General features: G+C 41.1%; 1 protein-coding gene and 1 pseudogene across 1 annotated transcript in view; one reads left to right on the plus strand and one right to left on the minus strand.

Moving 5' to 3' along the window:
* Nucleotides 1–18488, minus strand: part of EXOC4 (exocyst complex component 4) — a 765046-nt gene that overhangs the window by 294184 nt on the left and 452374 nt on the right. The gene's annotated exons all lie outside the window — the stretch shown is intronic.
* LOC112866803 (ATP synthase F(0) complex subunit C2, mitochondrial pseudogene) overlaps nucleotides 15397–18488 on the plus strand; it is a 43379-nt pseudogene continuing 40287 nt past the window's right edge.

Here is an 18488-nt window from a genome sequence, read left to right on the forward strand (position 1 = left end):
GACCTTGGGGACCCTCTAATGAAACTATGAAATAACTTCCCAGTCTGGGGCTTTCCAACTGGGACTTCCCAATCACATGGTGTCTCTCATCACAAGGGCTCGCTCATTGGTAGGCTTCACATTCTCTCTTGAAGCCTGTCCTAGTTTATACATAAAGTGTATTAACAAAAAAAAAGAGTCATTATAGACCTCTAGGATCAATCTGAGGTTTTCCTTCAAAAATATACAATTTTATTTTTATTTTTTTGAGAGAGAAAGAGCACAGGAGGGGAGAGAGGGAGGGGGCAGAGAGAGAGAGAGAGAGAGAGAGAGAGAGAGAGAGAGAGTCTTAAGTAGGCTCCACATGGAGTCTGATGCAGGGTTCAATCCCATGACCCTGGGATCATGACCTGAGCCAAAATCAAGAGTTGGACACTCAAACAACTAAGCCACCCAGGTGCCCCAAAACTCTAATTAAAAAAATTTCTTTAATGTTTATTTATTTTTGAAGGAGAGAGAGACAGAGTGCAAGCAGGGGAGGTGCAGGGATAGAGGGAGACACAGAATCTGAAGCAGGTTCTAGGCTTCGAGCTGTCAGCACAGAGTCTGACACGGAGCTTGAAGTCACGAACTATGATATCATGACCTGAGCCAAAGTCAGATGCTTAATTGACTGAGCTACCCAGGCACCCCAAAACTACAATTTTAAACAAGTGACTTTCTGAAGAAAACCAATTCAGGTTGACTGACTAATCCAAAGTATTGATTTTGGTAGTAGACACCTAAGGACAGGTAGAAAGATGTTAGTTCAGTAAGTGATGAGTAAAAAGTATTTTGTCTACTGTCCTTTTAATATTTTTTATAAATAATCTCTACACCCAATGGTGAGGCTTGAACTCATGACCCCAGGATCAAGAGTTGCATGCTCTACTGACTGAGCCAGCCAGGCTCCCTCTAGTAAAACACATTTTGGAGTGACACAGGCTTTGCAGTGCCTCTGCTCATATGACAAGGGCAGTTCCTAGATCTGCAAATAATGGGGTTGCCCTAGCACAAAAAGAAGGCTTAAGAGAAATACCCATAGGAAGGGAAAATCTACTGGTCTCCTAACCTCTGAAGTATAGATTCTTCTTTTTCAGCATGAGATCAGGGAGCAAAAAGTTAACGGGCTATTCTAAATCTAAAAGACTAAAATTTCAATCAGGATGTAGACGCTGCAGTTATGTGGTGATGTCTTGTAGGCTAGAAAATAATAAATATTCTCTCTTGTTGCTGGGTTTTCTTGCTGAATCATACAGATTTTGGACCTTGCCTCAGAATAGGAACAGTTATGTTGAGTTGTCGGTAAGGAGCCGTTGAGAGGCTAACTTAGGCTGCATACTTGGTTTGATCCTGTGAGGGGCAAAATAGCTCAAACCCCCATTATTTTTGAGAAGAACAATTCAATACATAAAGGTCCTGAAAGATATATCGTTATCATTTTACCGAGAGACATTTCAGTGTATGTGAATTTCAAAACCAATTCACAAATTATTAAATATCTTACATATCTTGCCTTTTATCTTCAAAATACATAATGTTTTACACTGACAATCAGAATAGCCTAGGGGAAATTCTTCAAAGTAAAGTTGGATTTAAATGATATTTGAAAGAAATATGGAAGGAGGGCTTATGGAAAACATGAATTGGCCACTGAAATTTTGCAATTGAAACATAATGCTTTTGAACTTTCTTTCTTTCCTTCTTTCTTTCTTTCTTTCTTTCTTTCTTTCTTTCTTTCTTTCTTCCTTCCTTCCTTCCTTCCTTCCTTCCTTCCTTCCTTCCTTTCTTTCTCCTTCCTTCCTTCCTTCCTTCCTTCCTTCCTTCCTTCCTTCCTTCTTCCTTCCTTTCTTCTTTCAGAGAGATAGCGTGCGCATGTGAGCAGCAGACAGGGGTAGGGGCAGAGGTAGAGACAGAATCTTAAGCAAGCTCCACCAACGAGAGTTCAATCCCACCACCCTGGGATCACGACCTGGGCCGAAATCAAGAGTCGGACGCTCAACTGACTGAGCCACCCAGGTGCCCCGACATCAACTTTTTTATATCACTATGTTATGCATGGTGGTCTTCAGGGATGGGAGAAAGAAAAGCATCCAGGTATGGTGAACCAAGGCAGTAGAGAACCACCATCTAGAAGTGAAGAGGCTCTCTTTGCCACTTTTTACTCTTCTCAGATGATCCCCAATCCACGTCCTGGCTTAGGATAAAGGTCAGCAGAATGTTACTTACCATTTATTCTTTGTGCTAAGTCTATAGCTGTCTGTATTCTAGACTACGTTACCTTCTACAGTAATTGCACCTCAGTGTGTTCATTGCAATGCATTCCAATATTATATAAAAGTAAAAAATGAGAGGTCTTAACATAAAGCAGTAATAACATTTCAGAAATGGGATCATTAGCAAGTTGGAGTTAACCTGACTTAAGGACTTGAAGAAGTCTCGGGCCTTCAGAGAGACAAAATGCTACTGCACGATTCACTACATGCATCTAATTTATGTCACTTCTACCACGGATGTAGAGATGTAGATGGTTTTCTAAATGCTGCTTGAAACGACCTATCTTCTGTCTTGACATCCCTGAGTCGTAACATGCCCCCGGTGTGATTGCACTAGGGTCACGTCCTTCTCCCCGGAACTTGTTTTCTTCTCTCCTTCTCTTCAGATCCTTCGTTTGGGGCTCTCTCCAAAATGCTTCAGTGAGCCCCTCTTTAGAAAAGAGAAAATTCCGCGCTGACTTCTACGTACCATGGTAAACAGGTTGCTGTCAGTCTGGCTGTTGAATGAGGAATCATGGGAAAGGTGGGCTGCATCTCCGCAACTTTGAAATTTTTTAGCAACGGATAACGAGGTTTCCGCATTCTCTCCGAATTCTCTCTGTATGAAGCTGTGTGTGTTGTTACAGTCCTATTTGGCTGAGGTTGCCTTTTCGAAAATGAGCACTGAATTATGGAGCTACCAGAAAATCTTACGAACGTCAACAGTGAATGCAAGGCCTACTTTTACCGGAAAGCAAACTCCCTGGCACAGGACCAAGTACCTCCCTCGCCTCACGTGCATTTAACTCAGCCTTCGGCAGACAGGCGCCACAGCTCAGCGGGTCAGAAACACACGAGGGAGTGACGCGGGCAGTGAGAGGGGTAATGCTGGGTAAACCGCTGAAGGAATCTACGCCTCAATTAGCCAGGCAATAATATTTTGAATTTAAAAACTGGACTATTTCTTCGTTTACGGTAAAGCTTTACGGTTATACAGAACTACCAAAATAACTGAAGCTCTCTCCGTAACTTGGAATTGGCAATTATCCTAACTAAAAAAGAAGAGCTTTGATACGGCTAAGACAAAATCGTGGAAAATCAACCCACTTAGGATTTTCCTAGATGGGCTAAAAAGCTTAAATAAATAAATAAATAAATGAATGAATGAAGGCCGTGAACTGGAACAGCCTTCAAATAAATCAAGGACACGTGTAATGTGAGAAACATTTTCTTAGTATTTGCTACCTTATCATGAATTGTAGAGCAACCGCGTGCCTCTCGGAAGGCTGAGATATGCTTTCAAAACAGCTTTTCCCGCCCTATTATAACAGAAATTTTCTATTAGCATAATTGGAACACATGGAACAGTAAGAAATAAATCCATTCATTCCACAAATATTTACTGAAGGGATACCCTCTGGCAGACACTAGACACGAAACACACAACGGTGAAAAAGACCACCGTGCGTTCTTTCTCCTATAGCTTCCGTTTTAGAGGGAGAGACCATCAAAAATCAAGTAAACAGATCAAGATAACAATGTGTTCTGTGATAAGCACCTCAAAATTTACCACCCACCCCCCCAAAACCCCTCAAAAAACAACAGATAAAGATTAACAGGAGGCAATGGTTCTAAAACAAACCCCTGAGAATATTCTGGCCCATATTATTAAAGTCCTTTTATAGATGTTGAAATGCTTGTTTTTATAGTTGTAATCCTATGCCACTTTATTTACAGTTATCTTTCCTTTAAAGTTCTCTCATGAACATTTTCTATATTGTAATACATGCCTAATGAGTAAGTTTCAACAAAATTTTCTTAATGTTTAGTTATTTTTGAAGGAGAGAGAGAAAGGGTGTGAGCAGGGGAGGGGCAGAAAGACAGGGAGACACAGAATCCGAAGCAGGCTCTGGGCTCCCAGCCGTCAGCACAGAGCCCGATGCGGGGCTTGAACCCACAGACCGTGAGATCATGACCTCAGTCAGAGTCAGACGCTCAATGGACTGAGCCACCCAGGCACCCCATGAATACAAGTTTAATAACAGTTTTCTGTTATTTTTAAAACACGGGGTAAAAGATACTTTCTCTGTCAGCTCATTCAATCTTCATAACAAATCTGTAGGATAGGTACTTCTATTATTCTCATTTCATGGGTTAAAAAAATAAAAACTAGAAAGTTCAAGTAATTTATTGAAGAGATATAGTTAATTGGGAGCATAGCTAAGATTCAAACCAGGTGGATGCAATCGCATCGAAGCTCTTGTCACAAAAGGAAACTAAACTGCCTTAATGGTTGCATAATATTCCATCACTCTTATTTGGTACTTGGTACACAAACTTCTTATAGGATAAAAAATGAAAACCACAAAGACAAAACATATGGAGGACAATTGAAGCAACAAACACATTTTTTTAAAAAAGCAGAGAAGCAGAAAAAAGCTTCCTTTGCAATTTCTAAATAAAATGGGTCTAGGGAGAAGCAGAAAGATGAGCTTTCAGAAATTATCCCCTTGGCAAATTTCTAAACATATCTAATCCAGAAGTGATTATGTATTTAGAATAACTTTTTTTTAAGTAAAGGAACAAACGCTTATTATGTACTATTTTCTCCATGAAAGCGTCAGCTAGAACCTTCCAAACACTTGGGATCATGGACAATAAGCAGCCAAGAATGCAGCCACCAGATGTGTGTGGGCTTAGCTGCAGTTGCAATGCCTTGGCCTCAGCTAATCTAAGAGGTACACGGAATCTTCTGGGGGCCCTGACACAGTCTCACAAAGATGCCAGGCCCACATCACCAAGCAGGAAGCTGTACACAGAGAAGGCGTTCCCACATGAGGCAAGCCACATGAGTGGTGGAATAACAGAAGACCGTTTGTAACAGTAAAAATAAATAACCGCTCTCACCGAAGCTCTAGTTGTAACTTAAGGAGGCATCTGTGCTCAGTGCCTTTGGGGGTATGTGTTTCATTCGATACTCCCCCCACCCCACACCCCAGCGACACTATCATTACTTAGATTTGGAGTTCACGGAGTAAAAACCATGCTTCAAACACTTCATCTTCCCCTAGACAGTCTTTTTATCAAGCCCCAAGTAAAAATTGAGATGTAATAAAAGAGTTCAGAGCTTGTGCTTTGAAACTGGACTGTCCTGGATTCATTTTCTTTTTTTTTTTTTTTTTAAATTTTTTTTTTTTTCAACGTTTAATTATTTTTGGGACAGAGAGAGACAGAGCATGAATGGGGGAGGGGCAGAGAGAGAGGGAGACACAGAATCGGAAACAGGCTCCAGGCTCCGAGCCATCAGCCCGGAGCCCGACGCGGGGCTCGAACTCCCGGACCGCGAGATCGTGACCTGGCTGAAGTTGGCCGCTTAACCGACTGCGCCACCCAGGCGCCCCTGGACTGTCCTGGATTCAAATCTTGGCCCCGTCAGTCACTTCTGATTTATAAACCTGGACGGGAGGCACAGAGTTGATGATTTCCTGTATCCAGGTAATCCTCTAGGATGCTTTCGACGTAGAAGATGTTCGATAAATAGCTTCATGGTATATTCTTGCATACCTAAATTTTCTGTGTATATTTAACAAGATCTAATTTTCTTCTACATTTTTTTTTTTTTTTTTGCCTCTAGGAAATATGTACCTGGCAGATGTTTAACAGCTATATATCAGCAGTGAATGAAATGATGTTGGTACATAATCTGCTTGTAAAGTTTATAAAGTGCTTTGGGCTGACGGAAACAGTGCAAATGAAGACTGTAAATGGACATATAAAATAGCTCTCTCACCTTCCTCCCTAGATTTATCTCTCTCAAACCAGGGATTCCTCTGTTGTTGTTTTTCCCCCCTTCCCCTAAGAGGCAGACACAGCAACCTCATTTGCAGCAGGGCAGAAACAGGGTGGCTCTGATGTATTCAGGACTTCCAGCACCGGGGGGCACAAAAACGTCAAAGGAGCGCGAAACCAAACAGCAGGCCAATCCACTTATGGAGGCCCAATAAATAGACAGTAATCCCTGCCAATTACGGCCACAAAGAACAACGTCCAAGGTATGGTCCACACTGGCAGCCACGAGATTTTGAGTTACTTCACGGTGTTTTAAAGGACGACATCCGATTTCCACAAAGATCCTGTTTCTGGGAGAAAATTCATTCACTGTCCTCCTCGGGAGCTTTGATACATGACATGTCGCAGCGCTTTGAGTGGGCTTCTGCTAGGGGCGCAAAAACCGATGACACGAAAACAGGTACCAACAATGGCACAGCTGCTAATGGGCAGGCTGAAATCAATGCCTATTCTTCCCGTGCCATGGTGAGAAGCCCCTCTGACTGCTCTAAAACAAATACGGCTTAATTTCATTTCCTGCCTGGCTTTGTGTAATTTTGACATGTCCTCAGTCAAACACGACCCAGTCCTTCAATCAGGCCCCATTTTTCTGGAGATGGGAAAACAAGAGGCAGCTAAAGTAATTATTGAAAACTCATAAGCAGCAGCTTCAGCCTAATTACCTTGACTTTCCTTTTTAATTTTTCCATCGATTGTCTCTTGTTAATATACAAGTATTGACCGAGTTGCTGGAGCCTGGCGCTGCTATGATAAGAACAGATGCCGTCGGGAAGCGACATGCAATTAGGAGGCCCGATACTGTGCTCCTCCTTTTCAGAAGCGCACACGTAGGGCACAGACTTTGGTTGGAGACCCTCTTAAGAGTCACCAGCAGCATCACACGGCAAGCATCTTTGCTCAACGCCTTTGCTGTCTGCTGTGCCTTTGCCACCAGGGGGCAGCTGGGAAAAAGGAAAACAGCCCCTTCTCCCTTTGTTCCTCTTTTGATGTTAAAATGGTGTGTTTCCCCTCTTTTCGGCACATATTCTGCTAGAACTCCCAGGTCAGCAACTCCAGGGGGGACGAACAACCCAGGAATGAAGGTGACATCCTTTCGAGCTACACGTGTTGCCTTTTAAATGCTGTTGTGTTTAAAGTCTCAACTTGAAAATAACGAAGCAATGCTGGATGAGTGGTCCTGAATATTAATGTATCCTTCACAAACACTTGGAACAGTTCCTGATTCCTTTGTCAGGGAGAAATGTGAAGCGTTTTTGCGGTAAAATAGAAAACCCGTTTTAAAAATAATTAGTTCTTAAAGGACTTGCAACTTTTCGATTTCTCATATACCTACGTGTTCTAGAACAGTAGTGGTATGTGGTAGGTTGAGAGTCTTAAACTGCTATCAAGGTGTACTCACTACAAGCAGACACAATTTAGTAATGTTCGGTGGAACTCAGTTTTCTAGGAGCCAAAAAAACCTCGGCAAGCCTGGATGTCATGCTGCGTTCTTCTATCTTATCTTTTGAAGCAACTCTCAGAGAAAATCAAGCAGGAGCAGTTACCGGTGCTAAAAAGCAATCACAAATATCTGAAAGGGGGAATTCCCAAAGAATAAACCCTGGCTGCAAATTCTATTGCATATTCCAGAAAGAAAGGAGCATTCTTAAAGGCTGACAATAGCCATAAACACCAAGTTGGTGGGGCGAAACCCAAGAAGCATTGAGGAGAGCGATAGGAGAAGGAAGCCAATGGATACGAAGGGGAAAAATGAAGGCAAGAAATCATTAAAGAAGAGTTAAAGAATGGTTGGTACACAGAAGAAATGGTGCACCAAGCAGCAGAAGCAGAAGTAGCAGAGGCAGTTTAGGACCCATCAAGTGTATTATGATGACAACAAAGGCACATCAACCATAAAGTGACAAGTCTACAGACTTTGGGGTAGTTAAGTGAAAGGGCAAATGGATTTCTGTTAAAAAACGTCATCAGTTCCTGAGGGCATCACCGTATCAGCTAGTTAAAGACATAAATACATCATCAATCCGGAACAGCAAATGACACAAAATTCATTGGAAGGTACTGAGAAACCAAGTCATACTATAATCGATACAATAGGACAGAACCATAAAAGTACATAATCTGTGTTTAAAAAGACAAGGCTGGGAGAGGACTATAGGAGATAAAGGGAAAGGGAGACAAAAAAAGAAAAAAAAAAAAGTAATCTTCCAGGAACTGAACTATAGCTCTTATTAACATCCTAGACGTGGTACAACGGAAAAAGCTATGGATTTGTTGTCATGTGACCTGGATTGAAATCCTAGCTCCACTATTTACTATGTATGTGATTGTTTCAACCAGGATTATTTTACCTACAAATAATAGGAAACTGACTAAAAGTCGTAAACAATTTCATTGTAACAAACAGAAACGACTCTGGTTATTTTAAGCAGAAAGAGATTTAATGTAAAAAATTTGGTGCTTACAGTATCATAGAGAGAGGTGGTGTAGTTGGGTCAAAGCTGGATTTCTAGGAATTATCCCAAAATAACACTTAAAGAATTGACACACCAGAGGAACTATTACACCTGTCACTCACCAGGAAAGTGAGGGGTTAGGCTACAATGATCTCTCCATAAACCTGAAACTATTCAGTGACTTTTAATACTGCTGCAAAAATATCAACACCTCCATACTTGCTCTCAGAAAACCTCCAAGCAAAAAAACAAAAACAAAAATAAAAAAAAATGGCACAAGAACAGACACTCAGATCAATGGAACGGAATAGAGAACCCAGAAATATACCCACAAACGTATGGCCAACTAATCTCTGACAAAGCAGGAAAGGATATCCAATGGAATAAAGACAGTCTCTTTAGCAAGTGGTGCTGGGAAAACTGGACAGCGACATGCAGAAGAATGAACCTGGACCACTTTCTTACACCATACACAAAAATAAACTCAAAATGGATCAAAGACCTCAATGTAAGACAGGAAGCCATCAAAATTCTCGAGGAGAAAGCAGGCAAAAACCTCTTTGATCTTGGCCACAGCAACTTCTTACTCAACACGTCTCCGGAGGCAAGGGAAACAAAAGTGAAAATGAACTATTGGGACCTCATCAAAATAAAAAGCTTCTGCACAGCGAAGGAAACAATCAGCAAAACTAAAAGGCAACCAACGGAATGGGAGAAGATATTTGCAAATGACATATCAGATAAACGGTTAGTATCCAAAATCTACAAAGAACTTATCAAACTCAACACCCAAAAACCAAATAATCCAGGGAAGAAATGGGCAAAAGACATGAATAGACACTTCTCCAAGGAAGACATCCAGATGGCCAACTGACACATGAAAAAATGCTCAACATCACTCATCATCAGGGAGATACAAATCAAAACCACAATGAGATACCACCTCACACCTGTCAGAATGGCTAACATTAACAACTCAGTCAACAACAGATGTTGGTGAGGATGCAGAGAAAGAGGATCTCTTTTGCATTGTTGGTGGAAATGCAAGCTGGTGCAGCCACTCTGGAAAACAGTATGGAGGTTCCTCAAAAAACTAAAAATAGAACTACCCTACGACCCAGCAATTGCACTACTAGGCATTTATCCACGGGATACAGGTGTGCTGTTTTGAAGGGACACATGCACCCCCATGTTTATAGCAGCACTATCAACAATAGCCAAAGTATGGGAAGAGCCCAAATGTCCATCGACGGATAAATGGATAAAGAAAATGTGGCGCATATATATATATATATATATATATATGCATATATACATATACATATACATATACATATACACACACAATATGGTATTACTCAGCAATCAAAAAGAATGAAATCTTGCCATTTGCAACTACGTGGATGGAACTGGAGGGTATTACACTAAGTGAAATGAGTCAGTCAGAGAGACAAAAATCATGTGACTTCACTCACATGAGGACTTTAACAAAACAGATGAACATAAGGGAAGGGAAACAAAAATAATATAAAAACAGGGAGGGGGACAAAACAGAAGAGACTCATAAATATGGAGAACAAACTGAGGGTTGCTGGAGGGGTTGTGGGAGGGGGGATGGGCTAAATGGGTAAGGGGCATTAAGGAATCTACTCCTGAAATCATTGTTTCACTATATGCTAACTAATTTGGATGTAAATTTTAAAAAATAAAAAATAAAATGATGTTAAGATTTAAAAAAACAAAAAAAAAAACAAACAAAAACAGAAAAATAAATAAATAAAACAAAAATCAGCCTTCACCTCAGTCCCCCCCTTACAAATATCACATGAATGCATCTCACAGGAAGAACCTCATTTATCACCTAAATTCTGCTGCAAGGACACCAGGAAATATAGTCATGGAGGCACTCTACCTCGGAATGTTCTCTGAGCACCAAGCTACCAGATTCATGAGCAGACTGAACAATAAGGATAGAAATTAGAATCCATGACCAGAATCCCAAAGGCAAGGCAGTTTCAGAACTGGTTAATTCGGTGGCTCTCCAATATCAAGGACTCATGGTTTTTCCATTTTTCTACTCTATTATCATCAGAAGCTTGTCCCTTTTTGTTTGCAAAATGGCTGCCACGGTTCCAGGGAACTCATGTACCTCTGACATCGCTGACACAAACAAACAGGCCTATTTCTTCATATTAGCTTCCAGTCAGAGAAAACCTTACCCAAAATGCCTCAGTAGGCCCTCTCTCTATCTGCTGACCAGAACTGTATTGTTTCTTCGCAGCCTAGACCACCATTTGCAAAAGAAACAGCATTAGCATGACTGGCCTAGACAAATCATGTTGCACCTGGAGGCAGGAGAAAGGACCTTTCCCTTAGCAGATCACCTTGCAGAGTGCAACCCCAACAAAATTAGCATTTGACAAAATTAGCTAGGAAGATGGGGTGTGGGTATGGGGCAGGAGGCAATGAACAGATTAGGCAAGTTGCTCGTAACTCACTCTCAGTGGCTCACTTTCCTCAATTTGAACGTGAGGATGCTAATATCTGCCTACTCAGCTAAGAGGGGCATCATGCCAAGGTAACATGCGCCTGTGATCTGACAGGACCATCATTCCCGGAAAATCACAGGAAGTGCCATATAATGACTTCTGCAGACAATGCCGGAGACCATCATTACTATGCAAGGGGGAGTGTGAAGAAGTCTCCTCCTCCACACACACAAAGTACTACCCACTCCAAACAGTGTTAATCAAAAGGGCAAATAATTGCCTTGAAGGAAAGCCATTTGCTGCGATGTGTTTCTGAAGCGTTTTATATTGTCATTATGGGCAAGACGGCTAGAGCCTACCTGAAGAAAGACGACCAATAAACCATGAAATGTCCTTACAGTTGGAATATTGCCACAGAACTTTTTTGTGCTGTTTCTGACAGAGACTCTCTTGAGCCGTATCACTATGCTGATGAAGCAACTATGTCTGTGACGCATGTCAACCACTATTGCAGCAGGTGATAACAGATAGGGCTTACTATTAATGCGCATGCTAACACCCATCCAGGCTTTTACGTATAAAATGTGCGGCTAATTGCAAATTTCATAGTCCTGGGTTTTCAAAGAGTCATATGCTTACCTGTTGCTTTCAGGGTACAATCTAAGCCATATAAATTCCTCCTGCCAAATTCACACTTTTACGTACACTCAGTGGAATTTCATTTCACATAGTTATGTGAGGGTAGCAAGGGTGACTGCTTATTAATATGCTTATAGTATCTTTCTGCTTGCCAAAGTTAATTCACTGAATCAAATCACATTATAATACGAAATATTATTATATAAATGATCTCATAAATTGATGAAACTTTTCAAAGGAACTTCCCCTAATATCCTCATTTATTTACTCTCAGTTTCACTACGTTAGAATCCCATACCTTCAAATACTTCAAGCCATTATATAGGAGTTTCAGTTCTCTGGTAACATTAAGGATACAATTATATAAAATGGCTATACCTGGAATCTTGTCATGCTATTATGAAAATGCTGGGAAAAACTCTGACTTGTAGAATAATAGGATAAAGAAGTGGGCGATGCGCTAGATGGGTGATGGGTATTAAAAAGGCACTTGTTGTGATGAGCACTGGGTGTTGTACGTAAGTGATGAATCACTGAATTCTACTCCTGAACCCAATAACCCAATGTTAAGTAACCAAAATTTAAAAACATACAATAAAAAATAAGTTGATAAAGAAGACATACAGAAGGTAATTTGTTATTATGGTAGTAGCTTTGTAATGCATACACTTGACTAAGCTAAACTACGTTTCCTTGAATTCTCTTCCCTGTGTGTTTCCAGTTAGGGTGGGCTACAAAAGACATTCTTGCTTGAGATTTGAAGGATGGGAGTGACCCAGTACTGACTGTGCTCTACAGACTCAAGAGGTTGGGTCTTACTGTTGTTGCTGGTTCCTTGTTACTGTCCTTGGCCTTGAGCTGTTCCACCTTCCCCTGGCCCTCCCGCAGCCTTCTGGACGGCCTATGCCAGGTATGTGTTTAGCTCAGTGATGTGAAGGCCAACTCCTCCTGTAGGCCACTCATATCATCGGGGATGGAGAGAGTGAGAAGTGACACTAATTCCAGCCCATTCTCATGGGTTCTAGCTTGTCCTGGCTCTCCCTCGCTGGCTATCTCCCTCCTCCTTCCTGTATGCCCCTCACTCAGTCTTCAAGTTTTAGCATGAGCTGTGTTTAACCAGAGCCCATGACTGCGTAAGGCCAAGTCCTCACAACAAATTTTTCCTTATATGTGTTTTTATATGATACACCCACAAACCTACACGTGTTTCTACTTTTCTAATTGAACACCAGGTTTTAATGCCATAATGAATTTGTTGGAATATCATTCCATGGCCTACTGCCCATAAAAATCTTTATTTTGAAGAGAAATGACTAAAAGTAAGCTTTAAGGTCCTATAATCAAGTAATTGACGGATGTGTGAATCATCAAGAAATGGACAGATAAGGCTTACAAAGTCAAGAAAGATTCCTACACATTTAAGAGAGGTTCAAAGCTAAGTTTTAGTATAAAAGCTAACCCTCAATTATCCCCTAAATTTGGCTTCCAGACTTATTCTCCAGTCCATCTAGAAAACTCTGCCACTGATATATTTGAAATTTTGACTTTTCAAAATATACGCACTAGAGAAAATTATAAAATGAAAATAACAAAGAGTATGTTAAATATATAGATCTCTATATAAGGGGAGGGTAACGGCTGCATCTACTGGGCAAAAGGGTTACTAATAGGAGTCTTCCAAAGAATATTAATTATTATTATGGCAAATATTCATATATAGGATTCTGCAATGGAAGTCACTGAAAGTCTATGAGTTTTATTAAATTGTTTTTTTTCAACGTTTATTTATTTTTGGGACAGAGAGAGACAGAGCATGAACGGGGGAGGGGCAGAGAGAGAGGGAGACACAGAATCGGAAACAGGCTCCAGGCTCCGAGCCATCAGCCCAGAGCCCGACGCGGGGCTCGAACTCACGGACCGCGAGATCGTGACCTGGCTGAAGTCGGACGCCTAACCGACTGCGCCACCCAGGCGCCCCAGTCTATGAGTTTTAGACGTAACATTTTACCACCACCACATATAGGGAAGACTGTGATTACATAACCTTGTATGAATGAGGAAACTAAGAGATAAATAACTTTCCCAGTATCACCTAACAGGAAAGTGGCAGAACAAGGCATTTCACCAACTCTGAGATTCCTACTCTCATGCTACAACCTTGAAAAGTTATACAAAATGTTTCGAAACAGAAATACTCCTTATAAAATTCAATTACTCACCATACAATGCCTCTCTGTCTTATCTCAGTTCCTCCTCTCAGGTTCCCTAACTAAACCTAACCTAATCATCTAGGTGTAACCGGTTTTCACCGATCACAGTGTAAGCTTCCTGAGGTCAGGCCCATAACTTTTTCATGACAACTTCCAGACACTTCCGAGTAATATGCATTTAGTCATGGTTTTTGTGAATCAGTGGTTTGTGGTCCTTAAGTGGCATCTGGTGTAAAGCCTCTTAATGGCATAGACCATATCTTCTGCTTCCTAGCATCGTCTCAACTGTACACAATGCTTTGCAAAAAGCAGGTACTCAGTAAAGCCCTATTAATTTTTTTTAGTTTTTTTTTAATGTTTATTTATTTTTGGGACAGAGAGAGACAGAGCGTGAACGGGGGAGGGGCAGAGAGAGAGGGAGACACAGAATCGGAAGCAGGCTCCAGGCTCCAAGCCATCAGCCCAGAGCCCGACGCGGGGCTCGAACTCACGGACCGTGAGATCGTGACCTGAGCTGAAGTCGGATGCTTAACCGACTGAGCCACCCAGGCGCCCCAAGCCCTATTAATTTTAATAGTCAACTGGCTCCTTAATCTGGCAACACAAAGCTGAAAATAGATACAAACCCCAAATTTTTCACTTAAAGAATTTACAGAAAGGAGATGCAGACCCATTCACCAAATGGCTTAACTATACCACAAAGGGGGGGTCTATCCTGAAGCTTAAAGGTCATTTCAGAACAATTCCAAGAAAATATTATAAACAATGGGTAGATGAACAGAACTTGCTCTGATTCAAGGAAGCAATGCAGGTTAAAAATAATAAAGATTTCAAAAGAATTGTGATAAAAGTATACATTCATTGTGAAAAAGAGAAGGTAGACTGATGTCATGAAGTTCAACGTTGTCCTTTCACAACATGTCTTTTGTTGCCCTCTTAGAAAAGCATAGTCCTACACTATGGTGGGTATTCTTAAAAGGCAGTAGAGGGAGGAATATGAGGTTTCAGGCCACCACATTTAATTTGCGTTTCTATTTCACTTTATAGTTTAGATTGCAATTTTGGATCTCAGTTCAAAGTTTTTTTTTTTCAGTCTCCAGTTGGGCCAGTTAGTTTCATTCTCTGCCAGAGCTATGAACTTTCAAAATAAGCTATCTATTTTATTAAAAGTTCTACACATACAGGGGCGCCTGGGGGGTTCAGTCAGTTAAGCATCTGATTCTTGATTTCAGCTCAGGTCATGATCTCACTGTTGGTGAGCTCGAGCCCCGCATGGGGCTCCGTGCTGTCAGTGTGGCGCCAGCTTGGGATTCTTTCTGTCTGCTCCTTCCCTGCACACATGCAGTCTCTCTCTCAACTTAAAAAAAAAAAAAAGTTCTCCATATATAAAGGAAAATCAGAGCATCTTCATGTCAGTTAGTTGGGGTAGAATTAAAAGGAGTGGAAGTAACAGCACAACTTGGACTTGGAAGGGAGCTTAGACATGCTGGCTGTGACATACAGCAGCCCATCTGCAGCATCCCTGGACATGTCAGTAACATCATCCTCAAACCGGAAGAAGCTAATAGTGGAGACAAGTTCTAATAATTTCTACTTGCAAAAAGGTTTTATAGCGAATCACTGTGATGTACACCTGAAACTATTAAGATAATATGTCAATTATACTTCAAAAAACAAAAAAAGATAACTTCCTAATTTAAAAAAAAAAAGCATTTAAGTCCTGTTCTTTGAAAATAATGTTCTTAAGACACCAAAAATACGTTTCCAAAATTATCTATGCAAACAGGTCATGGTAACTGGAACAGCTCGGCTTTTGCAGGCATGCAGCGTCCATTAGTTAATCTCTAAAGAAGGCTTTGGGGCAGGAAGTTCCAACAGCAAGAAGGTATCAGTTTGTCATTGCATTATCCACACCTTCAAGTATAAAACTCATTCTGCTAAAAGAATTCTTCTTGTCTTTTAAAATGTTGCACTAAGCACGGTAGTGCTTCCCAGCAATGCTAACCACAAAGGTAATGATGCTGTACATTTAATTTTTCCAGCCTCTGTGTGTCTGCCAGCATTATAAATGAGTCATTAACAGTCTCAAATAGATTGACATTGTTTGCTACTGCTGAGAAATCTCATTTCTTTCAAGACAGCAGGAGACAATTTGGGCTTAATAATTGAGGGGCACCAGAAAGCATGCAAAGTTAAAAGAATCTAAAAGCATATTGGTCCAACTTTCTAGGATGTTTATTTTGGCACTGAACTCAAAAGCTAAATGGTATATTTCATGAAAAGGTCCAGGCGGGGAAGACAGACTCTAGCCCACCGGAAACATGGGAGTTGTCTCTAATGAGAAAGTGAAAGCCTCATCTTTACCTCATATAATTGAGGCATGCTAAAGAGCAATTTGCTAGACAAGTCCCAGGATGTCCCAGGCCTCACAGTCAGCCACCAGTGGTCCTCCAATGTACAAACACACTCTTGTTAAATGATATCCAGGCAACTAGAAACCTTAAGCTGCTTAATTCCACATCGACTTTGGAAGTCAAGTAACAAGAGAAAGATCCACACAGCCTAGAACTTCTATGGCAAAAACCTACCTTCCTAAGGGATTCCTAAATAAATAAGAAGCTTCCTAAGGTAGAACATTTATGTAAGAAAAGGAATGCCAGGAAGAAAAGTTTAGAGGGGCGGGGACAGCTGAGAGCCCAGTTTAGCTGAAGCACAGATTCTTATGGAAGGGTGATGGTGATGGATTTTAAAACGCTGGCAGAGACCTATTATCAAGTGCCTAGACTTGCATAATTGTATTCAATTATAGTCTGTAAGGAGCCATAGAAGGTTTTAAGGGGTAGTGAAAATAATGGAACTGTGACTCTAACGTGCATAGGACACAGTAAAGACCAGCAAGTGAGCCACTGTAATTGTTCATATGCAGCCAGGACAAGATTAATGACTGTGAAAATATGAGAATAGCAAACTGAGGAGTGACTCCTAAAATGGAATCTATAGGAGTTAAATAATAACTGGTAGTGATAAAAAGGAAGATAAGATTGAAGACAAATATGGTGCTTGTGGCACAGGTGGCTGAAAAAACAGCAGCGAGAAAGAAAAAAGAAAAAAAAAAAACCGAACCTTAGAGCAAGATAGTGAGTTCTTCTTTGGACCTCAGTACCAATGGTACACAGAGGTGAAGATGTCCGGAAGGAGTCTGTCATGAGGAATCTGGGTTTTGGTACAGAGGATGGGGTGATGTTACATAAATACAAAGGTAAAAGCAAGGAAAGATCACTGATGTAAATTGTATCGACTAGAAGACCTTCCTACGTTAATAATTTGGGCAGAAGCAGTATATAATGAATAGGAAGGAGGAAGAGGAGGCAAGAGGATAGAGAGAATAAGCAGTCAAAAAGGTATGAGACAAATACGGCACAAAGGCTCCAACCAAGAGTTTATGAGCTTCAGGAAAAGGTTTTCACCTATTTTGAAAGAACCAAAAAGACAAGGAGGACACCTACTGGGGAGAAAACCTATTGGATTTAACCATCAGAAGGTTATTACAATCATCATTAGGGCTAGTGGTTCTAAACCCTGGTAACACATGGGAATCTTCCGGGAAGATTTTTTTAAATTTTCAATGGAGATACTTACCACTGACCAATTAAATCAGAATTTGTCCAGGTGGTGCCCAGGCATATGTAATTTTTAAAAGCTGCCCAGATGATTCAGCCACCGCCAGGGTTGAAAACCACTCTTCCAGACAGAAAGGTGGAAGCGACAATATCAACAAAGAAGAAGAGGAAGAGGGAGAAAGATTAGAGCTAGCGAGTAGTGGAGAAAAGGAGCACAGTCTACTCTTGGGATAAACTTTGGATAAAAGAGAGGGCAGTATCTTGAGAAGATCTCCGGTCAGCCTTAGGATAGAAAGAGATGAGGAGATGTAGAGAAAGTAACTTCTGGGAATGAAGTGAGGATTGGAGGGTAGATAGGGGACAATGGAACAACATTCTGGAAAATTTGGGAGAGGATACAATCAAAGCACAAAAGAGGAGCTGAGCTTGATATATGGTTGAGGGGGATTTACTCTTCAGGGAAAGGAATACGGGAAGGGAAGGGGAATTTTTGAGGTAGAGTGTTAGCGGGGGCATGCTGCCGGAATCCCTCTTTAGATGATGTCAATAGGCAAATAAATACGGGAAGACTTGGGGCTTCAGGAAGTGGAGAAGGACTACAACGTCTCAAAAGGTGAAGAACCAAAGATCCCCTTGAACTAGGGTAGGTAAACCATCTTCTCGTGTAACTAATCAGATTTCTTAGGAAAACAGACCAGGAAGAGAACTAGAGGAGTGAAGAGGCCTCAAGATAAACTTGTGAGTCATCTGGTAGAGGTGGTTTTTATTACATTTTGTTGTTTATTCATTTCTTTTGAGAGAGAGTGCACACAAGCACAAGTGGGGGAGGGGCAGAGAGAAGGAGAGACGGAAACATAAGCCGGCTCCGCGTCATCAGTGCAGAGCCCAACGCGGGGCTTGAACTCAAGAACTGTGAGATCAAGGCCTGAAGCGAGAAGCATAACCAATTGTGCCA

This window comes from Puma concolor, chromosome A2, assembly GCF_028749965.1.
Source record: "Puma concolor isolate L17-30 chromosome A2, mPumCon1.1.hap2, whole genome shotgun sequence".
Classification (NCBI taxonomy): Eukaryota; Metazoa; Chordata; class Mammalia; order Carnivora; family Felidae; genus Puma; species Puma concolor.